Below are 27,531 nucleotides of genomic sequence, written 5' to 3' on the forward strand. Positions count from 1 at the left end.
GGTATTTCTGTGTGTGTTTCCCCCCCCCTTTTTTTTTTTGTTTTTGATTTTTGAGGTATAATTTACATATACTAAAATTCATTCTTTAATTTAGCATATAGTTTTTTAAAAAGAGATAGCATTTTTAATCATTAAAAAGTAAATTAGATAACCAAAGTTTTAACTCTTGATCAGTCTCATAAAACATTGATTAATTCCATATCAACATATATGATTCAACATCACACTTTAATGTTTGCTTTTAGTTATATGGGGGATAAAAAAGTTTTATTTGCAATTTCAAATACTGATTTTTTTAAAGCACTTTACTGAAGTATGAATGACAAACAAGCTGTACACATTTAAAACTTGATGAATTTGGAGATAAGTAGATATCTATGAAACCATCACCACAATCTATGCCATAAATATATCTATCATCTCCAAAAGTTTTTACTCACTCTATTTTTTATTATTATTATTAATTTTTCTAATAAGAACACAAGATCTACACTTTTAGCAGTTTTTAAGCATACAATACAGTATTGTTAACTATAAGCACAGTGCTGTACAGTATATCTATAAGACTTATTTACCTTGTATAACTGAAACATTGTGCCCTTTGATTGATAATCTCTCCATTTTTTCCTCTCCTCTGCCCCTGGCAACTACCAATCTACTCTCTGCTTCTAAAAGTTTGACTATTTTAGATGCCTCATGTGAGTGGTGTTATGTAGTATTTCTCCTTTGGTATTTGCTCATTTCATTTAGCTTAATGTCCTCCAGGTTTATCCATATTGTCACATACAGCAGGATTTCCTTCTTTTTTAAGGCTAAATAATATTCCATTTGTTGTATATATGACATTTTCTTTATCTGTTTATCCATCAATGGACATTTATGTTGCTTCCTCCATGTGTCAGCTGTTGTGAATAATTCTGCAATTAACATGGTTGTGCAGATATCTTTTTGAGATTCTTACTTCAGTTCCTTTGGATATATACTCAGAAGTGGGATTTCTGGATTATATGGTAATTCTATTTTTAATTTTTAAAGGAACCTTCATACTGTTTTCTATAGCAGCTCCACCAATTTACACTCCTACAAAGGAATGTAAAAGGGTTCCCTTTTCTCTGCATCCTCACCAGCATTTGTTATCTTTTTAAAAAATAAGTCATTCCGGGCTTCCCTGGTGGCGCAGTGGTTGAGAGTCTGCCTGCCGATGCAGGGGACGCAGTTTCGTGCCCTGGTCCGGGAAGATCCCACATGCCGCGGAACGGCTGGGCCCGTGAGCCATGGCCACTGAGCCTGCGCGTCCGGAGCCTGTGTTCTGCAACGGGATAGGCCACAACAGTGAGAGGCCCGTGTACCACAAAAAAATAAAATAAATAATAATAATAATAATAAGTCATTCTAATAAGTATGATTTTGGCACACTGTGGTTTTGATTTGCATTTCCCTGGTGTTTAGTGATGTTGAGCACCTTTTCATAAACCTGTTGGTATATCTTCTTTGGAGAAATGTTTATTTAAGTCCTTTGCCATTTTTAGTTATTTGTTTTTTGCTATTGAGTTATAGGAGTTCCTTATATATTTAAGGTATTAACCCTTTATCAAATATATGGTTTGCAGATATTTTCACCTGTTCTCTAAATTTCCTTTTCAGTTTGATATTTTTCTTTACTGTGCAGAATCTTTTTAGTTTAATGTAATCCTACTTGTCTATTTTTGCTTTTGTTGCCTGTGCTTTTGGTAACATAGCCAAGAAATCATTACCAAGACCAATGTCAAGAAGCTTTTTCCTGTTTTCTTCTAGAAGTTTTATGGTTTCAGTTGTTAACATTTAAGTCTTTAATCTCTTTTGAATTGTTTTTGTGTATGGTGTAAAATAAAAGAGTCCCATTTTATTATTTTGCATGTGGATATTCAGTTTTCCCAACACCATTTATTAAAGGGAATATCCTTCCCCATTGCCTATTCTTAGCATCCTTGTTGAAGATCAGTTGACTGTATATGTGTGGTCTATTTCTGGGCTCTCTGTTCTGTTCCATGGTTTGTATGTCTGTTTTTATGCCAGTTCCATACTGTTCTCACTACTGTAGTTTTGTAATATATTTATACGTCATGTATTATTTTCCTGATTTTGTTTAGTTGCTCATGTTCTCTTGTAGTTCACTGAGCATCTTTAAGATGACTACTTGAATTCTTTGTCAGGCAGTTTGTAGATCTCTATTTCTCTAGAGTTGGTTATAGGAGCTTTATTTTGTTTCTTTGGTGATGTCATGTTTCCCTAATTCTTTGCAATTCTTTTGGCCATGCATTGATATCTGCACATTTGAAGAAGCAATCCACCTCTTCTAGTCTTTATAGACTGGCTTCAGCAGGGAAAGCCCTTCACAAATCAGCCTGGCCAGAGCATGGTGTATGGGTTGGCTCACTCCCAGGATCTAGATGTGGGCAGGCCCAGTGTCAGATTCCCAGAATGGATGGGCCTGCTTCCTGCAGGGGTTGAGGGGGGAGGAGGGATAGGCCAGCTGTTGAGATCCTCACTCTAGCTATTGAGAGTGCCCCACCTCTTTCCTTTGTTCTTAGATAACCCCAAGTGATCTAGTCATGCTGATTCCCTCAGTGTCCTGGGTGAGGCTTTGAGAGAAGCAGGTCTTGGAAGGTCTGGGATAGTTAGATGCTCATTTTACTCTCTCTTTCCCTCATGGGGCTGTGCTGTGCTGCCTTAGGGGAGGGGTAAAGCAATACTGTTTTTCTTACCCTTTTTGATGCATCTTTTCTTATTTTTGTGCTTCTCCAGGGTGCTGTAGTCTCACCTACATTCTGGAGCTTTCATGAAGGCATTTTTGTCCAAGGACGATTGTTAAATAGGTGTTTCTTTGGGAAGGGCTGGAACTTCCTATTCTTCTATCTTGCTGACATCACTCTCTCTGGTCAATTTAATATATGTTAATCAGAGATGACTATGTGATCAACTGAACCACTCATGATTAATATCAGTTTAACTATATTCAATAGTTTAGTATTACAAATAAAGCTATGATGAATCTTTTGTGAAATTAGTAGTCATTTTAAACATAAGTAAAATTTTAATTATCTGATATATGGATGTTTTGCAGATTAGATAATATTAAAGTGATCTTAAACCTGAATTTTGAGTAGCTCTACCCATTTCCAAATATTTGTTGTTTCTTGAAGCAAACTGCATTGCTTTGCTATCTACTCACATTCCTCTTTGAAATTAAACAACTAAAAACTTGGAATTTACCCATGGGATAAAGGGTTAATTAACAATATAGATTTACATTTCTCTTTGATTGCACAAAATTCTTATTTTACCTGGCTTACATCAAAGATAAAGTGTTTATGTTCATTTATGTTAATTGTTGACCTTTTCTTTTGATTAACTAAGCCTGTAACCAATTAGAATTGGAGACATATTTCATGTTCACCTAACACAGTGTATATCTAGTCTAAATGTGGAAATGAATGTCTTATGTAGGTAGCATAAAACAGGCACATAAAGGAGACATTTTCAACAAACAGTTCTTCATTGTGAGAGCAATTGTTTTAGCATTCTAATTCACTACAAAATAAAACTGTGAGAATTTTGAGAAATTAACAGAAATTAACATTGATCAAGTGTTCCAGGCATACTCAACCAAAGGACTAACAATCTAATTGTTGAATATGCAATTCTAAGACCCTTTAGGACCAAATTGTGAAAATATAGAATTGTCATAGTTTAGGGAGATGATCTTCTCATTATATTTAATACCATAAAGGCCAAACTGTAAGCATTGTGTTTAGTTCTGGACATCACCCTTGAGAGGGGTTATTCATATGCTGGAGCTTGTCTAAACAACACATTGATTGTTGGGACCTCAGACCACATGATTAACTATTGGAGTAACTGGGGTATTTAACTTGGAAAAAAAACCAATCAAAAAACAAAACAAAAAAATAAACAAACTTGATAGTGGTCTTCAAATATTTGAGAGACTTTTATGTTACACATCAATTAGGATTGTTTTTTCAGGGTTTCAGGGGGTGGGGTGTAGGTAAAAATTAAGACTATAAATTTCACTTTAACATTAAAAAAAAAACTCCTAATATTCAGAACCACTTAAAAAGCTATAATGGTTTGCTTTAACAAGAAGGATATTATCATTGGAAATAGTCAAGGATACTAAACTGTCATTGAGTTGTGAGGATATAGAGTAGATTCGAAGATCCAATAGATACTTGGCTTAACTCTATAAGTGGGTTAGGCCTATCAATGTCCCCTCTAAATTTGATTATTTCTGAATATATGGTATAAAAATGATTGTAGAACCTAATTTGAAAAGGAATGACACAGTAAAAACATGAAATAGATAGAGAAACATTTATCAAAAGACATTAGTCCTACACACAATAAAATACAAAATAATGCTGAGAGAAACAAAAGGAGCCATAAATAAATGGTGAGATATGTCAAGTTCATGTATTGGGAGATTCAGTGTTGATAAAGTGTTAATTTTCCCTGAAGTTATTTATTAGTTCATTGCAATCCAAATAAAAATGCCAAAGGATATATTCTGATAGAAATTGACATGCTTGATTTTAAAATTTATATGAAAACCCAAGCAACCTAAAATAGTTAAACAGTTTTGTAAAATAAGAACAAAGCTGGAGAACTAGCACTATCATGATTTCAAAACTTGACATAGATATATTTATATAATCTATATGTATATTATGTAGAGAGGTAGATACAGATATATAGATGTAGAACTATCACAGAATGAAAAATAAATCAATGCAGTGGTAAGTGGGCAAAATCAAAATAGTGGAACAGACATTTCACAAAATAAGGTATATGAATATGAAGTAAATATTGAAAGGATGCTCAGCATCATTAGTTATTAGGAAAATCCAGTTAAAATCACAATTAGGTACAATACCCCACCTAGTAGGATGGCTACCATTGAAAAGACAACAAATTTTGGCAAGGATGCAGAGCAACTTGAACACTTACACATTGTAGGTGAGAATGTAAAATGATAGAGTCACTTTTGAACACTATTTGGCAGTATCTTATAAATGTAAATGTATACCTGTTATACCGCCCAACATTTTCACTGTTATCAAAGAGATGTGAAAACATTTGTCCATTAAAAAGACTTGTACAGTAATATTCATAGGTTTATTCATAAGGGTCAAGAACTGAAAGCAACCCAAATATTTATTAGCAAGTAAATTAACAAACATATTTTTATAAATTCATAAAACGGGATACTTCTAAATGATAAAAAGAAACAAACTACTGACATAGGTGATAACATGGATGAATATAAAAAAATATGTTGTAGGAAATAAGCCAGATGAATATAAGTTCATACTGTATGAATCCATTTATGTGAAATGTTAGAAAGTCAAAATAATCTTTAGTAACAGAAAGTAAGTCAGAGATTTTCAGGGATGCATTGCACTGGCTGCAAAGAGGCACTCAGGAAACTTTGGGGGTGAAAGAAATGCTTTATATCTTAATTTTCATGGTGGTTAAACAGGTTTATTTATTATGCAAATTCATTAATTGTATGCTTAAAAAGAAAGATGGTGAAAAAACATACATGTTAAAAGTAATCAGAATGTAAAGAGCTAAATATTATAGAAACATCTTAAGAGTGATTGTTTTAGAAATAAGCACAATAAAAACATTGCCCAAAATACTATTGAATGATCAAAAGTCACTAAAGAAAAAGAAGATACTCACAGAATAGAAAAAGAAAAAAAAGGAGGTGGAAAAGAAAGGAGAGAACCGTTTATGTTAATTGATACTTTTCCATGTAAACTATGACTAAATACGTTAATGTAGACATAAAATCTGATTATAAAGGAAAAGGGTAATATTCTCTTGGTGGTTTCAGGAAATGATGTTTTTGTAAGTAATATAATTTAGAACAGGCTTGAAAGAATGTTCTCCTTCTACATCATCCCAAACTGCCTTTTCAATAAAAAAGACATATGGCATTAATTATAGGATGGCAATGTGAAAGGCACATGTTAATTTTCATGTGAAAGAAATTTCATAAAATATTTTTATGATTATCATCATCGTTATAATAACACTTCCAAAATACTTGCCCAGCCCTGAAAGGAATATTCGAATTTTATGTCAATTGCGGCAGGCTAAATCAAAGATGTTGATGTTATCATATTAAGAATAATAGTCCTGGGCTTCCCTGGTGTTGCAGTGGTTGAGAGTCTGCCTGCCAATGCAGGGGACGTGGGTTCGTGCCCTGGTCCAGGAGAATCCCACATGACATGGAGCGGCTGGGCCAGTGAGCCATGGCCGCTGAGCCTGCACGTCCGGAGCCTGTGCTCTGCAACGGGAGAGGCCACAGCAGTGGGAGGCCCGCGTACCGCAAAAAAAAAAAAAAAAAAAAAAAAAAAGAAGAATAGTCCTTTTTCTTTAATATTTGCATAGAAAATAACAGGGAAATGAAATGCACCTGTTGATATTTTTGAATTTTTCTAGGTTACACACACACTGGAGTGTGTGTGCGTATAGCAGATCCTCATTATATATATATATATTTTTTATATATGAATATATGTATGTATATATACACCGTAGATCCTCATTATTTACAGATTTCATATTTAGGAATTCATCTACTTGCTAAAATTTATTTGTAAACCCCAAATCAATATTCATAACACTTTTGCAGTCGTTCGTGAGCATGTGCAGAGAGGCAAAGGTCTTAGTTCATGCATTGTGCACGTTTCCATCTAAGGTCAAAGCACGTTCTCAGCTGACTTGGAACAAAGTGATTCTCTGCCTTCTTGTTTCAGCTCTCATACTGTGAACAAATGTCCTTTCTGTGATCTATTTAGTGCCACATCTCTCACATTTTCGTGCTTTTAGTTGGTGATTTCATTGTTTAAAATGACTTCTAAGCATAGTGCAAGTGTGTTCTAGTGTCCCTAACTGCAAAAAAGCTGTGATGTGCCTTACAGAGAAAGTACATATGTTAGATAAGCTTCATTCAGGTGTGAGTTAACAGTTTTGTTGGCCATGAGTTCAATGTTAATGAATCAACAATGTCTACTCAATAAGGTGTCTGTAAATAGAAATACATATAAAATAAGACTATATATCAATCTATTGATGAAAATGTTGTGACCAGAGGCTCCTAAGAACCTAACCCTGTATTTCTCCTGGGATCAATGGTTCAGTATTTGCTAATGCAGTGTTCATGGTGACTCTATAGAGCATAACAACTATGAATAATGGGAATGGACTATACAGATATAGGAAGTAGACACTGACTTCTTTTCAGTAATCTCTCATTCAGATTACTTAAAGCAGTGACCATGAAATTGTCAGGCAAGAATCATTTGGGGGACTTTCTGGGGATCTCATTATTATTGTCCCTGTCTCTAACTGGGTGCAATATTTCCCTGCTCAGTTCTGGCAACAGTTAGCTCTTGAGGGTCCAATGAGCAGACAGAAGCTTCGGACATAGGTTCAGACTGACTTATCAGTGTTCTTTTCTCTCATAGCCGTATTTTGTGAGCATCTGCTTTTTGTGATCTAGGCTCTACCTTTCTGCATGAATTTCTAATACCTACTAGTTCTCTGCTACTTTGGTGGTTTTCTCTAAACTCCAACTCGAGCTTTATAGTTAAGGTACCCACCATGGCTGAGTAGCTCCTAAGACTCCTGCTCTGGTTTTTTCCTAGATGACTGACACCATGGCTAGAGAAAGTATCAAGGCAAGATGTTTTTATGTAACTATCTGAGAAAGAGACCGCCCTATTTGGTATAACAAAGTTATACATGCACATGGTAATACATAAATAAAACAACAGAAAGCCTACAATAAAAATCTAGCCACCTCCAGCTCCAGCTTATTCCTTTAAATTCCCAGTGCCTTCCCCTGGAAGAAATCATTTTTAACCATTTCTATTTTTATTCCTATTGCTGACTATTCCTCAAAAAGTAAGTCATAGGCATATAACATTATTATCTAGACATTATTTATTGACTATGAAAAATGAAGACTTTGCATTCATATACTCTCTTACCTACCATTCTCACCCCTCCATTATTTATACTTATGTGATTATTTTTAATTTATTCTTTGATATCCTTGGTTGACTTCCAATAATTAATAGTTATTTTAACGTTTGACTTTGTACCATGTCTCTTTTCCTTCTTAAACTTTACAACTCTGTTAGCTGTGTTTTATTTTATGAATTCCACCTTTTCCTCCACATCTCTCTTTCTTTTCTAAACCTTCCAACTTCTGTCAGCTGTTTTACTAAATTTTCAGAATACATAGTATTTATATTTTGTTTTTAAACATTATTTATTTATTATTTTACCTTTTTTTCCCTTCCAGCATTACTGAGACATAATTGACACATAGCACTGTACAAGTTTGTGTACAGCATAATGATTTAACTTACATACATCATGAAATGATTATCACAATAAGTTTAGTGAACATCCATCATCTCACAGAGATACAAAATTAAAGAAATAGGAAAAAAATTATTTCCCTTGTGGTGAAAACTCTTAGGATTAACTCTCTTAACAACTGTCATATATTACCTACAACAGTGTTAATTATATTTATCATGTTGTACATTATATCCCTAGAACTGATTTATTTTACAACTGGAAGTTTGTACCTTTTGACTCCCTTCATCCAATCCCCCCTCCTCCCACTCCCTCCCTGCCTCTGGTAACTGCAAATCTGATCTCTTTTTCTATGAGTTTGTTTGTTGAACCCTATTTAAACTTCCTTGTTTGATCTCAAGGTCAATCTAAATGTTTAAAAGCAAATAACAGGATTTACTTTACTGTAATATTACTCAGTACAGAGGCAAGCTGAGTGGTAGGGTTTTGTTTCTTTCTAATAGATTCATTATAACCTTGTGCCATTGAAAACACATGGTCCTAGAGTAAAATTTAATCTTTTCCTACATCCTATCAGTGATTTAAGATTAGGGAAATCACTTTACTTTATATTTGGATCACAACTCTGTTGTTTTTCTTTCCACTGATTATTATTATACTATATATAATAATATATATTATATATACAATAATATATATTATATATACTTATATATTATATTATTGAGATTTTAAATTGCTTTTGGTTTTTTCTTAGAAAAAATACAAATGTCTTATTTAAGTTGTGGCTAATGGATTTTAGGTTTTTATTCTGTTACTTGAATTTGGAGGGTATTGATTTCCTGATTTATTTTGGATGGTTTCTCTTCAGGTCTATCACAAACTGTCATTCTGAATTTTATTTGTATCAAAGTTTTGGAGTAATTCCATTGTTTTCCTCTTTGTAGACTTCACAATTACTTCACTAAAGTACATTCCCAGGTAACTTCCTTAGAATAGGTGTATTGAACGTGAACTTCCTGAATCTTTGCCTGTCTAAAATTACCAATTCAGTCAGGCACAGAAATTTCATAGGCTAAAATTGTTTTCTCAGAACTTGTAAGTTATTGAACACCATACCACTGCTGCTTCTGAAAAGGTGACATGGATCCTTGTTTCTAGCCTTTCCTTCCTCCCTCCCTTCCTCCCTCTCTTCCTTCCTTCCTTATATATATATATATATATGAACACCCAAGAGCCAGGGGCTCTGATATCTGAGGGCAGGAATAGAAGGATGTATTAACTCAAGAAGAGAAAGAAAATTCACCTCCACTTTTGTGTTCTATTGGGTCCCTCAACAGTTTGGATGATGCCCACCCACACTGGTGGGGGTGGATCTTCTTTACTCAGTCTACTGATTCAAATGTATATCTCTTCCAGAAACACCCTAATAGACATACCCAGAAATAATGTTTTACCAGCTATCTGAGCATCCCTTAGCCTAGTGAAGTTGACATATAAAATTAGCCTTCACATCTGTGTTTTCCTGGTTTATATTTTCAGATCATCCTAGATTTTACTCTGTTGACAGTATCTTCAACTCACCTTTTCTGTTGTCTTTCTGTGGTAAATCCAGGTGGGAAAAAATCAACCCTGGATGATTTCAACTGGCTATCTTCAGTTCTCTATTCCCAGGTAGCTAAATTGAGCTGGAGAAAAATCAACAAACCACCCAGACTAATGCTAATACAAAAGTATGATCCACAAATTGAAACAGGATTTAAATTGTCTTATATTACTTATACATTTCCCTGCTGTATTATTTTGCCCATTCTCCATAGCTATTATTTAAAATTTTATTATCTTATATTTCACACCCTCACATCTTCCCTTGACTTTCTGAGGCAAATGACTTCCTAACCTATTTGCAAAGACACTAGAAGTCACAAACAAGGACTTGTCTCAACTCCTATATTATTGACTATACATTTACCTACATTTTTACTCACCCATGGTTTCTTTCCTTCTGTACAACAGAAAAGGGTTCTCTGTAGATACCTTTTTGAAGGCTTGCTTTGATTCCTGTGTTGAGACTACACAGCAGTGAAGAGATGCTAACATAGAAACCCACTAGGAGACTATAGTTTAGGTGACAAAATATGGTAGCTTGGTCTGGGGAGATAGCAGTAGAAATTATATGAGAAATGACCAAATTCTTGATGTAAAGGTAAAGCTAGTTATATTTGCTTAAGGAATAGATGGAATGTGTGAGAAAAAGGAGAGTCAAGGACATCTCCAAGATCTTTTAACAATTGAAGAATAGAGTTACCAGTTGCTGAGCTGGATAGGATTGTAGAAGTAGAAGGATTTGGGATAAAGATCAAATCAATTTGACACATTAAGTTTGAGACATTCATTAGACATCCAAGTACATGTGTTAAGTAGGCGATTGTATCTATAATTCTGAAGTTCAGGGAAAACTCCAGGTTGGGGATTTACATTTGCAATCTGTAAACATGCACATGTACTGAAAACATATGTCCAAATGAAGCCACCAAAGAAATATGTCTAAGAAGAAAGGAAAGTCCACCCAATAACTGAATTCTGGGGCATTTTGGTTAGGAAGTTTTGTTTTGGTTAGGAAGATGAGGAAGAGCTATAAAGTGAGACTGAGAATGAGATGGGATGAGTTACTGTCCTGGGAGCCAAGTGAAGGAATTGTTTCCAGCAGAAAAGGGTGCTAAAAACAGTGTTAAATTTACAGAGAGATGAAAAAGATGAGAATTTAAAATTGTCTGTTAGGTTTAACAGTGTAGATGGAGATTATTTGTGACCTTGTCAAGAGCAGTTTCAGTGGAACAAACGTGAGAAATGGAATTAGAGAGAACACTTATATTGCCAGGTATTTTAAAAAGATATAAAATATTATATAGAAACATTAGCATGTTTGTATTGTGATAACAGTAATGTTGTACAGAGACAAAAATTGTTACTGTACTTGCAAGGAGACAATTGCTGAGTCAAATATCCTTAAGTAAGTGATTGGACTTTGTTAGGAGCAAGGAAAGTTCTGTCTGTCTGTCTATCTATCTATCCATCTATCTATTGGTCATATTGTAGAAGAGAAGCCAGAATATATAGACAGGTAGATGGTAGACATTTTGGAGACTTGTAAAATGATATTTTAATTACATCTATTTTCTCAGAGAAATGTGAAGCAAGGTCATCAGTCAAGAGTGCAAATGGTGGAGGAAGTTTTTGATATTTGAGGAGAGACGACATGAAGTAATCATTTAGGAAAGTGGGAGAGCAATTGACTCTAGACGAAAATAATTAGTTACACGATGTTAAGTTTATGCTATGAGAAATATGTAATTTCTATTTAAGTTCAGTCAACAATGGCTGAAAATCATAATTTCTGTTTGCTTTGTCTTTTTTTAACAATCTAATTTTTTTCTGCCCTCATTAATTATTTCTCACTCATTTCTTTAATATTTTTTTGCTGACTAGTCACATCTCTTATTAAGCCCATTGTGGCTATAAAGTTGGACTTCTGGGATTAAAAGAAAATTTGAAGCATGAAACCATTTAAATTTAATTCTTTTAATAAAAAAGTAATCCATGGTTTGTCAAAATCCATAGAAATATATACCACAAAAATAATTTTATGGTATATAAATTTTAAAAAGCCAACCTGAATATGGGAAACCCAAAAGGGAATGCAACCTGTAACAAAAATTTTATCACAAGTAACTTATTATAAATGAATGACAAGTTATTAAATAACTGATTACAAATGAATGACATAACAATAATGACAGAGAAGAAAAGGACAAACTTAACTTTGGAAAACAGTATTATGACTGGATACAGGTAAAAGACAAGAGGAATGGTACACAAATAATGTGCTATATTTGGGTTTCTCATGGAGACATGGGTTAGCCACTCAAAAACTACTTTATTTGTGTACCATGGTGGAACAAAGAAGCATATATACTGTAGATAATGAGAGCCAGTTTCTCCTTGTCAGAAAAATAAGTTACAAATAACTAAGGAAAAGGTAAAGGCTAGAATAGACCTTATGGTATGAGATTCGAATCAGAAGTACCAGTAAGAGCCATGGTTTTAAAAATACATATGCAGATAGATAGACAAAGAAATCGGTGTAGATGGTATGTCATTGTAGGAAGGATGTTTGTGTGTGTGTGTGTGTGTGTGAGTGTGATCTTCTAGCACTGTCCCCAGAGAGGGCTTAAAATAATTGGCATCCAAGTAGGAATGAACACACCTATCATTCTGATATTGGTTTCTAAAGACCATGTTACAATAAAAGGAACCCAGGCTCCTTGGAGAAGTAGTTGATACCAGAGATGGAGCAGGGAAAATACAGGATGAGCCTATAGAGCATTTTGTAATTCCAGAAAGTAAAGAAGTGCTCAGGGCCTCCCTGGTGGCGCAAGTGGTTGAGAGTCCGCCTGCCGATGCAGGGGATACGGGTTCGTGCCCCGGTCTGGGAGGATCCCATATGCCACGGAGCGGCTGGGCCCGTGAGCCATGGCCGCTGAGCCTGCGCGTCCGGAGCCTGCGCGTCCGGAGCCTGTGCTCCGCGACGGGGGAGGCCACAACAGTGAGAGGCCCGCATACCGCAAAAAAAAAAAAAAAAAAAAAAAAAGAAGTGCTCAAAAAAAGAAGGGAACACATTAAAAGGGCAAAGGAGCCAACCTGAAAGATGATTTAATTGTAAAGTTGGAGCAGATTGAGTAACAAAATAAATAACAATAGTATTCAATTATAACCTCTACAATAAAATAATACTCATGATATAAATAAATAATGAATAAATAAATACATGGAGAAGGGACAATGTTTTCTTACCAAACTATAATAAATGTAGAAGAAACAAGAGATACAGAAAACCACCATTAGTAAAACACAGTAATTGTTGTTGCATGATGGATGCTAGAAGCAGTGGGTGAAAGTTTGCAGAAATACAGGATATTTACATAGTCCCAAAGGATGCCCCCCAAGATATTTTTTAATGACAAAGGGAAAATAGTAATTTTATAATAGAAAACCTGGTGACACCACTTTGACCAAGTAGTTAAGGACAGCATCACCAATAAAAAGATGTATCAGCATCATGTACTCCTAATATAACACTCTTATGATACTCTTGCTTAAAATGCATAAACTCAGTCTACTCGTGAGAAAACATCAGACAAACCCAAAATGAGGGGCATTACAAAATATTTTATCAGTACTCTTCAAGAGTGTCAAGGTTATGAAAGACAAAGTGAGATAGGAGAACTGTTGAAAATTGGAGAGGCTGAGGAGACACAAGAACTAAATGCATTATGGGATTCTGGATTGGATCAGATAACAGAAAAGGACCTTAACAGAAAAACTAATAAAATTCAAGTATGTCTGCAGTTTAGTTTAAAAAAATAACAAATCAAAAAATTAAATATTTATTTTTAGGCAGAACACACAATGTTTGAGCTGTCTTCTCTGCCCCACTCTAAGCCCCAGAAGGTCAAGGCCTGTGCACACTGTAGTGGATCATGAAGTTTTTGTTGAATGACTACATCAAAATTGAATTTTGTCTGTGACACTGTGTTATAATGATCTGTTATGAATTTTAAGTTCTCTCTCTACTGTGAGGTTCTTAAAGCCAATGATCTTATATATAAAAACTAGATCTGGGACACAAAGATAAATGTTTGCTAAATGTGTAAGTGAATATTGTTGAATATCTAAATTTAAATAGGACCCCTCCCTGTAAGGATAACTATAAACTATTAAAAATTTCCTGAATTGTGATAAGTACTTCTGAGTGCAAATATATTGTGGTCATATGATTTAAATATGTGTGTGCATGTTTTTTTGTGTTTTATTTTTCATCATACTCTGGCACAGAAAAATGGAGGATAGACGAACGCCCTTTACTAGTATAAAAGATATATAATTCTTATTAACAAAATAACAACACAAATAGAGATTTGATGATATTTTTATAATTTTGTGTTCTCCCGCAATATGATCAGAAGCAGCAGTAATTCTTAACTTTGAAATAGTAAGAACTTTATTCTCTTGCTGTTTTGGTATTTTATATATAATATTTGTGATGGGCTGAGAATTAACACAAAAGGTAGTAGCAATTGACAGTGAAATTTAGAATTGACTTTCATGCTTACATGCTTACTCATAGATCGTTACAACAAACAAAAAAGAACAAATAAAATTTTAATAATGCTTTTACTGGAATACACTGAAATATGTAAATTAAGATAAAACTGTATTTGTTAAAATTTACATTCTCTAAAATAAATCTTTTTGATTATTAATTTCCTTTAAATAAGAATGAAAATGATATCCTAAAAAGTATCAAGATTTAAATTAATTTTAATTTGAAAAAATGAAGTTCATAGGAGGAAAATAATTAACATTTATAAATAAAAACAGTGAAGATGGCATTTCAACCTAACATCATTTTAATGGAAAATTCCCATATTACTTTAATTTTAAAGAGATATAATATCTTCACAATTTATTATAAACCTATTTTAAAAAAGGAGTAAGCACTAAACAATGGAAAAGAAATGAATTTTCTAAAAATTAATGGATCAATTCTTTCTAGTTAATGTAAACAATTTAATCTGGTTTTTACATGTCAGATAAAAGAATCATAGGTAATACATAACACTAGGTACTCAAAAATCTAATCAAAATCTCTAAAAATGAGTTATTTACCAACACTGGAGTATTCAATAACAGAAAATGAGATATATTGAATAGAGTTTTGTTTGTTTATTTTTTACCATTAGGTTTCTTTATTTCCTCAAAGCACAAACTTCATTTTCTTTCTGTATGCCCCAAAGCCATTGCATGGATAATATTTTGTTAAATTACAGACAATGAAATAGATTTCTAGATTACTCATAGGTTTTCTTTTCAAAATTTAATGGTATTTCCTGAGCAAGTTCTGAATTAGATTTTGCCTCTAAATGAAACCAACACACATTGGAAAAGAAAAAGCCATTTTATCAACAAAGAGTAAGAAGAAGAGACTGGCATAACTTGTGATTTCTAGAGGTAAAAGTACTTTTAGGGTCTCTGGCATATTGGTGACCAAAAAAAGCAATAAAAAAATGGTAAAACATGGTAGGTTAATTGATAGGAGACTTTAAATGGCAGTGAGATGAATATCCATAGGGTTAGGGAGTGAACTGAATTTAGAAATTTACTATCAGCAAATGAAACACATATTCAGAAGGCCTGGATCTGTGTGATTGCATGGTGATCTCTTGAGATATGTCACTGAAGGCTAATGGACCTGCCTCAAAGGGGTTGAGTTATGCGGTAATGGGAGCTCAACTTCAATAGAAAGAAAGCTTTAGAAAACAAGGGGAAATGGAGGATGTTAATCTCATAAATGTTATTCGTTGATTTATGCATTAATATATTCAGCAAACAAATACTTTTCCTGGCAGTATGATCTAAGACAGTGTGATTTTAATTCTAAGATTTAAAAAAATCTCCCTTAAATTATTATCCCAAACGTAAAATTAAGGTTTTGGGGACTATTTTGGAGATGGAAATTGCATACATTCTAATTACATGAAAACATAAATGATAAAACATTGCTAAAAACCCACCCATAGGAAAAAACATAATTAACTGTAGGGGTTATTTTAAGATGAAAAGTATAAATGAATGACTTTTTCTTTAAATTTCTCCCTTTCTTTATTCTTACCTATTGCTGCTCTTTCCTTCCTTCCAGCACTACCACCACTCCCTCCTCCAGCCTCAATTACTCTAAAAGTTACCACCTGTTAGATCCTTGGTTCTCAACCCTCACTGTACATTAGAATCACCTGAGGTCTGCACCCACTCAGGCAAATTAAATCAGAATCTCAAGGAGAGTGAAGTCTTGATGTTTGCTTTTTAAGGAGCTCCTGTGTTGATCTTAATGTACAGCCAAGTTTGAAAAACTGTCTTCTTAGGTGAAACTAACAAGGTAAGTCAGAAAGTTTTCACCAATTAAACACCTACCAGTACTCAGCAACTGCCCTAGCATGATGGGCATATGATGGCATAAATACTAGGCTGTGTATCCACATTGTTTACAAATTTACTGTGGTGGATAGTCATTTCTAAATTTAAGTTAGTAACTCTGGGCTTATATGTCTTAATTTATCAGTTACATGCTATATGTAAGAAAGTTTTTATTAATAAAAATTAAATTATCTAAGGCTTTGAATTATTTATTTGTTTCATATTTAAAAATCTTTACAATAATATTATCTCACTTGTAATGTGATATGTTTTCTGATGGGAAAGAAACAGTTTGAGTTACAGCTGGCAAGGCCTAGAAATTGTGCTCACAATGTAAAAGTGAACTCAGTTAAAACCATGGGCTAAGGAGTCAGGTTGCATAAATTCAAGTCAGCTTTGTGGTTTACTAGTTCTGTTTTCTTCGGCCAGTCATTTAACTTATTTGTACTTTTATTTTCTCATCTGTAAAATAGGGATAATACTATTCCTACTTTATCAAGTTGTTCTGAGGAATAAACAACTTAGAATTCCTGACATATGGCAAGTACTATGGAAGTGTTAGCTATGACTATTATGTTTCAGGCTTCCATGTTTTACCATTTTGAGAGGCTATTACTATTCATTCATATGTTGTAGATATTCTTATGCATTCTATGTCCAAAATGTTTGTAACCTTTTGCTTTATATTGTTGAAAAATATTTTGGGGATATTAAAATATGAGTATATCTAGGGGGAATACGTTGTAAATGCAGATGTCTGTTATTTCTTGGATAAAAATAGACTGAGAATCATTGGCTCAGACCTAAAGACATTTGAGAAAGGAAAAATTGGTATGGCATACTCCATTGAATACTAATCAAAGAAGCAAAGAGTTGAGCAAGACATTGAAAGTATGTGGAATTTGAATAGTCAAGGAGGAAGTGGGAAGGGGGTTGCTCATGAGTCTCAGAAGTAGACTTGAGTATGAAACATGATATGAATTAGACCAGGTGTCATAGTTGTCCCTATTACCTTAGCCTAATATTCTGTTTTTGTTTTTACCTTGGATAATATACAAAATATGCACATTACCTATTCATCTGCAAAGACACAGAGTTCTTCAGCATATGCGCAAATTTTTCTTTACACCCCAGGATACTGCAATGGACAAAACATCAACATATTTGGAGTCAGTCAGCCATATTGTTATGAAATGAATTACTACTAATAGATTTCCTATATTATGACATTCAAAAGAGCATTCTTTATAATTAAAAATATATATATATGTGAGCCTCATGATTATTATCATCATTTTTTACCATAATGAGGAAAGTATCCTTTGTTTAGCAGCCTAGAAGCTTGAATTTTCTGTTATCCTAAAACATTATTTATTTTTTACTGCAGTGAAGTTTATGGAGAAGAGCCCAATCCAGGACACCAGGGGTTCTACCTGGACACAACTCCTCTATCTCCAAATAGATATGTAATTTTGAATAAATTACTAATGTCAGTTCCCTTATTTGAAAAATGGAGGAAATAAGATTTACAAACAACTCACAGGGTTGTTAGAAAGGACCACATATATAGTGCTGTAAGATGCTCTGTAAAAACTAATAAATATTTACATACGTGTATATTTCTGTTGAGTTTAGAGAGAGTCATATTTTATTATTTCTAGTTTTGGTAACATTTTGTATGCAATGAATGCATTCTTTATTGTAAACATCTATTTGAAATGGTCTGTGCCTTTACTCTCTGAATCCCTAGCACCTAGGACAGTGTGTAGTATACACCATTTTTTTTAAGTTGCTATTTGAATAAATGTTAAAACATGTACTGTAGTATATTAGATTTTTCCTGCACTTGGAAGCAGACAGACTAGGTTTAAACCCTAGTCTGTCTGCTTACTGCCTCAATGACTTTGAGAAGAATCTTAAACCCTCTGAATCTTCATTGTCCTCAATCTATATTTTTAAAACATTGGTGCACATTTAACAGAAACTATTGCTTCTTTTCTCTTAAAATATACTCCCACACAACTGCATGAAATTTAAATAGGTTCATTGACTCAACGAAGCCCATTCATTAACTTATTTTGCATAAATATCTTTTTTAATTCACATGATAAATATATATTAAGTACCTACTGTGTGGCCAGAACTCTGCTAGGCAATGGATTCCAGCCAGGAAAAGTAAAGACATGCTTTATGCTTTCATGATGTTTATAATCTGTGGAGGGTAAATAACCACTAATAACTAATGGATAAGAATTGTCATGAGGGAAAGGAACATAAGGTCTTTGAGAGTACTGAAAAATTGATGATCAGGAAAGATTTCCTTGAGAACATAATAATTGAACCGAAATTTTAGGAATGAGTTATAGTTAATAGTCAACGGGATACAAGCGGGAAGAAAGGAGTCTAGGATGAGGGAATAAGATGTTCAAAGGACTAATGGCTAGAGAGGGTATGATCTACAAGAGGAAATGTTAAAAGGCTGCTTTCCTGGAGAGCAGAAAGAAAAGAAGACTGAGAGACGAAAATGGACCAGCCAGAATGTCCTTGTATGATGCATTAAGGATTTTAGTCTCTATCCTAAGAGAACTGGAAAAAAAAAAAATCTCTAAAGCTTTTCCTCATGCCAAATTTACATAGTAAATGAGATTTTAAAAATTAATGAAGCTGGGCTTTCCTGGTGGCAGGGGACACGGGTTCGTGCCCCAGTCCGGGAAGATCCCACATGCCGCGGAGCAGCTGGGCCCGTGAGCCATGGCCGCTGAGCCTGCGCGTCCGGAGCCTGTGCTCTGCAACGGGAGAGGCCACAGCAGTGAGAGGCCTGCATACCGCAAAAAAAAAAAAAAAAAAAAAAAATTAATGAAGCTGTCTGAGACCTTCAAAAAATTTATGTATTGTTTCATTACAAAATATTTCCTATGCTGTTTTCAACATCTTTCATGATAGTAATACTTAAAATGAAGTTTATCTGAATGAATGTTATTTTTATGAGCTATTTCCAAGCTCCAAAATAGAAAATATTTTTACTTTCTAGAATAGTCATTTTCAAACCAGTAACTACAGGAAAATAGATTAGAAAGTTTTAAAAAAATTAAAAATACAACTTTGGTCCAGAATCCATCTCTTTTACCACTTTCTTCTTATTTTATATAACTGTGATTTTCTTTTACATAAATCCACTAGAGAAATGCACACAAATGTAGTCATAGTATAAAAATATTCACTAATGGGCCTCCCTGGTGGCGCAGTGGTTGAGAGTCCGCCTGCCGATGCAGGGGACACGGGTTCGTGCCCCGGTCCAGGAAGATCCCACATGCCGTGGAGCGGCTGGGCCCGTGAGCCATGGCTGCTGGGTCTGCGCATCCGGAGCCTGTGCTCCGCAACGGGAGAGGCCACAACAGTGAGAGGCCCACGTACAGAAAAAAAAAAAAAAAAAAAAAAAAAAAAAAAATTCACTAATTAAGCCACCACTTATTTAATTAGTCCCCACTCAGACATCCCTCTTAGTTTAGCATAACATTTATCTTAACCCATTACACCAATTAATTTGTCAACATCTGAATAAATTTCTTGCTAATGTGTATGCACACATATCTATCATTATCATCTATCCATCTACCCTGAAAAACCAAAATATTATTAAAAATGCAACTCAACTGCAAATTTAAACTGTAAAATTTGCAACTCATGCATGGTTTCAAGAAGTCCAAGGAAATGATATTAGGGATATTCTGACACCTCAGACAAAGTATTATCAAATAAAAATTATGATAGCAGTTTACACTTATTGAACACTTGCTATGTGTCAGACACTGTTCCAAGATATATACATATTTAGTCCTCTCAACAAACTTATGAAGGAGGTTCTTCAATTATCTTCATTTTTAGGTGGAGAAAAAAATTCACACAGAGTAACTTGTCTCTGCAACTTAGCTCAAAGGTGATGAGCTAGCAAGGGCAACAAGTGCAAGTAGTCTGAATCAGAGCTCAGAGTTCTCTGTCTCTTGGATTGGCAAAGTTAAACCAGTTAAAATTAAAGTAAAAGAATAATGATATGATTGGCATTTCAAAGAGAATGACTCAAATATCAAAGGATTAAAGGAAGCTATTAGGAAAGTTGATAAGATCCTTGAATAATTTGCAGATGTGAGTTAAATTTTACAAATACTATATTGGCCTAATATGAAATTTGGCTGGAATAATCACAGATAAACAGTTCATGATTTCTAAAGGTTAATGTACAACCTACTTTCTGTCAAATATACAGCAGATATATTATGCTCTTTTTAAAATAAAATTTAGTAAAATTTTTGAAGTCCTAATTAAAGCATGTTTTCATTATTTACCAAAAATTTTGGTCTCCACTTGCTGTGAATGCTTTTGTTTGGTTTGCTTTCAAATGTCTGATGTTCCACTTATTTCATTTAGCTTCTTATTACATGAAATATTTGTGGAATGCAATACACTGCCTTCCTCTAGAATAATCTAAAGAACAACATTTCCTTTTTCTTTCACTGGCAGCCCAGACACATATTCAGGCTCAGCTAATCATTCACTACTTCCTGTGACTTTGAATCTTTGAGGGAGTCATGTGAAATACAAGTACAATTGAGAAAATATTTATTATGATGCAGGTGGTTTCAGAAGAGACAGTAGCAGGAGTCTGACCGCAGCACTCGTGACTGTTTCTGATGATGATATAGAGCAAAGCAGCGACAGTGTTTGACCTGGCTCTTCCTCTGGGGTGAACATGGTGGTGGTTTTGTGGTTCAGTCCCTCTCCCTTGGTTTTTGTCCATTCTAAAAACCTTGGTAGCCTCCAAGAAGCATACACCAGATGGATTAAGATGAGAAAAAGATTTAATAAGGGGAAATGCGTGAAGAGGATGAAGAAAGGGGAGGAAGCAGCAATAAACCAGGAAAGCCTTCAGACTGTGTTGCAGGTCTGACACCCATGAAAGGAGAGGGATGAGAAGGACAGGACTGTGCATTTTTGAGAGTTTTGGTCAGGTCACTGGGATGTCTCTAAGAAAAAGTTGCACATGAGTGAAATCGCACATAGGGCAGAAGTAGCCCAGCTTATCTGTAGTACTTTGCTGTGCTCAGTCATTGGGGCTGCGAGTGGCTTGGAAAAAGCAGTGTCTGCTGTGAATATTGGGGTGTCTCCAAAGGTGCATTTTCATGGCCACCACATTGAGTTTCTAGAATTTTCAATTCTATAAACTGTTGATATTATTCCAAAGATATTCTTTTCCTGCTTTATTTAGTCAAGGTGATTATTTTTTCTTGCTGCTAGGAAGATCAACCTGTATCTTTTTTTTTTTTTTTTTTTTGCGGTATGCAGGCCTCTCACTATTGTGGCCTCTCCCGTTGCGGAGCACAGGCTCTGGACGCGCAGGCTCAGCGGCCATGGCTCACGGGCCCAGTCGCTTCGCAGCATGTGGGGTCTTCCTGGACCGGGGCACGAACCCGTGTCCCCTGCATCGGCAGGCAGACTCTCAACCACTGCGCCACCAGGGAAGCCCTAACCTATACCATTTTAAGAAGTCTTTCTTTATTTGGCTTTTTAATGACACAGATTGTTTTTGGAGTTTGGTGGCTTGTTATCATTTATGGACTTAGCATCTCAGGTTTGCTGTTGTATTTCCCTATAGTTCATTGTAGAAACTCTAGCTGAAGAAAAATATATAAATGTATGCTTCTTGCCAGTGTTTACATTCAAACAATCCTGAAGTGTTCATATTTCAAGTAAACATTTCATTACAGGGTTTCCTTTGCATTGTCTTCTTAGAGAGGTTTCTCATTTTTCTTAGGGTAAAGATCAAAATACAAAACAGAAGTCCTTACATAGTCTAGTGATCTGGGTCTACTTGCATCTGCGGTCTTATCTGGCATCATGCCTCCCCTCACTCTTTTCCCACTGCATTGTTGTTTCAGTTTCTCTCAAGTGCTGTGTTAGCTCAGGTCCTCCAGGAAGCAGTTGCCAAGACAGGAGTAAATGTGCAAGTTATGCTTACCCTTGCAAAGGTTAAAGGGCAGGAGGTCAGACGAGAAAAAGAGAGCCTTTGGGTTGCAGTGCAGGTGTGATATCTGTGAAGGAAAGGCAGAGGAAGGAAGAGTCAACTGCTGAACAATTACAAGGTTTCAGCCAGGTTGATAAGGAATTCTTGAGCCAGTTTCCTGTTAAAAGAGTTCTATGTCTTGCAGGAATGGGCCTGTGTTAGTACTCCCAACTGTGCTTAGAACTTGGCCAGGATCAAGAAGAGAAAGTAGTAGACCTAAGATGCTCTTTTTTTATAGCTACCATGTCCACCCCTTGCTCCAAAGAGATCTATTTCTTCATGCAGGTTTGGAGAACAGCTTCTTCATAGTTCCTTTGGGCTTTTATCTGAGGGATAACATAAAAGAGGGAGTTTAGTGGGAAGAACTATAGCCCATGCTTCTTAGTTGGTCTCAGGGATTTAGTTGATACTTAGACTCTCCTTGCTGTTCTCCATTCTATATTCCTCTCGCCTTCAACTATCACCTGGGCATGTCATTGAGACTTACCTTGTAGTGTGATCCAAACTTTTCTTCTTCAGCAGTCTGAACCTTTGGCAGTCACACTATTTTCAAGCCAGAGTTGCTACACATGTTCATTCACAGTCAACATGGGCAAAGCACTACCAGGAGATGCCCAAGTGGGTGACCTGGATCTATACAGAGACCTCCATGACTAAACTGTGTAAAGGCATTCCTCCCTCCTCCTACTAATGATGTTTAATTCCTCAGGATGGTGACGACTCTTCCTACTTGTTGGTCCATGTATACAAGGAGCCTCAAAAACTTGGTGGCAAACTTCGATGGTCCTGGTCCCCATCTTCCATAGCCATTATATCCTAGAATTCCAGACACAGATTCTTTATCTATCCCATGCTTTCACAACTTGATACCAACACACTTGACTCAGACAGTTCTTTTCCACTCATTAATTGTTTTGATGGGATGACTAATTCCTGCAGCTTCATACACTTTCATCCTGTGATATCCTATATGTCTATCTTGATGAATGAACTGTGTGTTTTTGGAAAGACTTTTATATAATTTGTGAATGCAGCATTCTACAAATGTTAACTAGATCATGGGAGATCAGGACATCCAACCTCCTATTGACTATTCAGTTAACTGCTACACTAGGGGGACCAGGACCACCAACCATGCAGATCCCAGAGGTATGGTGCTGGGAAGTCCAAAATTTCCCAGTGGGTCATTGAGAGTGATAGCCAATGGAGTCAGTCTTCCTATTCACAGTTCCCTATGGATGTCATGACAAAGTACCACAAACTGAGTGTCTTAAAACAGCAGAAATTTATTATCTCACAGGTCTAGATGCTAGAAGTCTGATATCAAGGTGTCAGGAGGATCAATTCCTTCTGGAGGCTCTGAGGGAGAAACCATCCCATGCCTTTTCCTTCATTTCTGCTGGTGACCAGCAGTCCTTACCATTTTTTTGGCCGTTGGACACATGAATCCAATCTCTGCCTCTGTCTTCATATTACCTTCTGTCTCTGTATCTTCACCTCATCTTCCTTCTGTGTGCGTCTTTGTGTTCAATTTCTCTCTTCTTATAAGGACACCAGTCATCAGATCAAGGCCCATCCTAATACAGTATAATCTCATCTTAAGTTCATTACATTTATAGAGACCCTATTTTCAAGTAATGTCACTTTCTAAGGTTCTAGGTGGGTATGAATTTTGGTGGGACACTATTCAACCCAGTATATACCCCTTTCTCCCTCTGGCCTAGCTAACTCCCAGTCTTTCTTCAGATTCAGGCTGTCGTCATTTCCATGACTTGGCTGTTGTCACTTCCATTTTTCCTGTTTATACAGCTTCATAACATTATATACTCTTCGTAGCACTTATCTCAGGACAGTATTATTAAATATGTTTATGTGTGTGATTCTTTTCTTGGTGTCCATCTTCCCATGCTAAGCTAGCTGTATGCTTAAAGGGCACAAAGAATTTCTCTTATTTTTTACTCATTACTGTATCCCTAGAGTCTAGCACATTTCCTAACACATATAATATGTACAAAGAATAAAATATGAATAAGTAAACAAATAGCTCAGATTCTGAAATAAAGAACAAAAGAGGGATGGTGGAGGAGGGTGGTAATGAACACTTCTGCCCTCAATTGTAAGAAAAAGGAACACCGAGTAAGTAACCCTTCATCTGTTCACAATTCACATGTGAATTCTGCTGCGAAAGATTCTGCCCTAGATTGGCCTTGAACTTTATGAGAGAAGTTAGAAAACTGATTATTGGAGATATACAGGCTCCTAAGGCAAAAGGGAGCAAAGAAGAGGAGGAGGAGAAATTGCAGGGAGAAACAGTGCACTGGCTAAGGTGGATTGGACTGCCCTTCAGAGTGATGATTACAGTGGTGGCAACCATAAGTTAGGGGTAAGTAAGGCAGGCCTTGACTGCATGACAGTAAGGATGGGTTAATGTCTACCTATAATCAAAAATAGGTTACAAGTTTCTTTTTCCAGACAACATAAAGCTGCACACTATTAGCCCCACAGTATAATGAAGTATACTTCTTGTTCTGTGTAGAAGTCTCTATTTTGTCAGTGTGGAAAAAAAAAAAGTGACACTGGTGAAATTGTATGAAACCAGAATGGGAGTGGAACAAAGGGAATTTTCAGTGGCAGTATTAGCAGACAGAAGGCACTATCCACAGGTGGCATCTCCATTTAGAGACTTAAAAATGTCATCCAACCAAGAAACAGGTACAAAGATATAACGTTGGAAGAAAACGGAGGAAATAGATAACCAAATGGAACTTAGATGAAGGAAGCTGATGATGCACCAAAAAAAAAATTGTTTTATAAATTCACCCACTAGCCAAGCTGTGTCTGTTTCAAACTCATGGTAGTTTTGCAAAGTTCAAACCTCTATGGTTTCATTGCTTTAAGTGTGAAGTCATTCTTGCTAGTACAGATAGAAGAGCACAGGAGGTCACATAATTCCTTCCTTAGCAGAACTGGGTGGGGAGGGGAAGCAGTGGATGCTCATTCAAGTCTGAGTTCAGTGTCCTGAAGAATTCAGAAGGCTTTGCAAGCCAGGTAGGTTTGAAAGTGATAAATAAATTTACTTTAAGTTCCTGTTCTCTTGCAAACGTTAAACTTCTGATAAAATTCAGTTGAAATCCTCCCAGTCTCACATGTTTTCAACTAAGAAAAGCTGATAAAGAGAGAAAACCTTTTGACAGTTATCCTTGTGACCACTAATAATTACCATCCTCTTATTGTCAAGTTTTGGTAATATTTGATTCAGAAAGTGCTAAAAAAGCACAGTTCTTATCCTTAGGAGTTGTGAATGTAAATGAATGTTACACATCTGTGCCCAAATCTCCACTCTGAAAATGGTTTGGGGAGTTAGTTTAAGCTTTAAGAAGGCTTAGAAATAGTTGGTTAAAATATTCATAACACTACCAAAGGGAAAGCAGTTATTTTTGCCACTCAGACTTTAGAAATGCTTCCATTTAGGGTATATTTTGACATGCAATTTTTAATTTATTTTATAGCAGCTCAGTGGTTCTCAGGTGTCATTATATTTTGTACCCCTCAAGTAATCAATTAGATAACATCTTTCTAAATCAGAACATCTAGATCCGTGTTTTGAAATCTTCAGTACTATATGTAGCTTGTTGGTCAGATATTCCATGTTGCATGTATGTGGATTAATGGTTCAGTAACTTGTTCTTTTACTAAACTCTCACATGGTTTGGAATGTGTTGTTTTGATTAACTTTTAGTAAGTGTTCAGTGTTGTGTATCAGAAAGGCATGGTCTCGGGCATCAGATAGAAATGGCTGCAAATACCAAGTCTGCATTTTTACTAGCTGTGTAAATGTGGGTGAGGCACTTTGCATTTCTGAACCTCAGTTACCTTATTTTGAAAGATGCTTTAGCATTGTTCAAGCATTATTGAGAATACACTATTATGAAATAGATGAATGTAAAATAAGCAACCAATACATTTGTTTCCTTCCTTCCTATTTCTAAGTGTTCAGCCTACAGTTCTTCAAACACTACTCAACAATTATTTGTTGATGATATCACAGAATTTCAGATAAGAGTTGTATTGGCAGCTGGATTCCTACTGCTGCCTGTTTCCACTTGCCCTTTTTCAGTTACCCTGATATTAACACCATCATTGTATTTCCCATTGGCACATATTTATTGGCTTTTACATGAGGGAAATAGTCTAAACAACTATTCTCTGATTTTCATTGACAGTTTCTTAACTTGCTTTTGAATCTTTGTACCCTTTTGCTCCTGGGGGCCAGGAGTCAGAGTCTAAGAAAAAAGATAAAATCGAGAAGAAATATTCTAGCCACTAAAAATTATTGAATGAGAAACTCAAATAAATAGAAAGAGTGAAACTAGCATAGAAAATGAGAATATCCAAACACAGCTTCAAGCAGAGAAATTTATTAGTTTAACCTATAGGGATAATGATACATTAGCTTCTTAGAAAAGAAAAAGAGGCATCTTACTATGCTAGTTATGAAGAATGGAAGTCATTAAAGAGCTAAAGAACTACAGGGATATAATTATGAGGAAGGGCTAACCCAGTAGATCAATAATCAACCTTAATAAAAAAGAATCTGAAGGAAGGGTTAAGAAAATTGGATGACACTTAAATACTAGGAATAGTCCTAGTATTTAACTTTAACAAAGGAAAAGACAATATATCATGAAAGTACACACACACACACACACACATACACATCAAATGAAATGGGGGAAAATGGAAAGAGAAAGAAGGAAACGTCTAAAGCAAACTTGAAGTATCCACGTATGTCTTAGAAAATTGATCTTATAGTCTATCTAAATATTTCATCAGCAAATATTCCCATCCTATTAACATCCCTCCCTTGACTGAAGCACTACAATGTCAATGGATGAAATGCTGTCTTTTCAAACTGTGTTGAATGTTGTGTAGGGTTAGCTTCTTATTGCCATGAGTCATTTACTCAGAAGCACAGAGACCTTGGTTTCAGTGATCACATACATGCACACAGACACACTCACACAGCATGGATTAACTTTGTA

The sequence above is a fragment of the Mesoplodon densirostris genome, chromosome 5 (assembly GCF_025265405.1).
Source record: "Mesoplodon densirostris isolate mMesDen1 chromosome 5, mMesDen1 primary haplotype, whole genome shotgun sequence".
Taxonomy (NCBI): domain Eukaryota; kingdom Metazoa; phylum Chordata; class Mammalia; order Artiodactyla; family Ziphiidae; genus Mesoplodon; species Mesoplodon densirostris.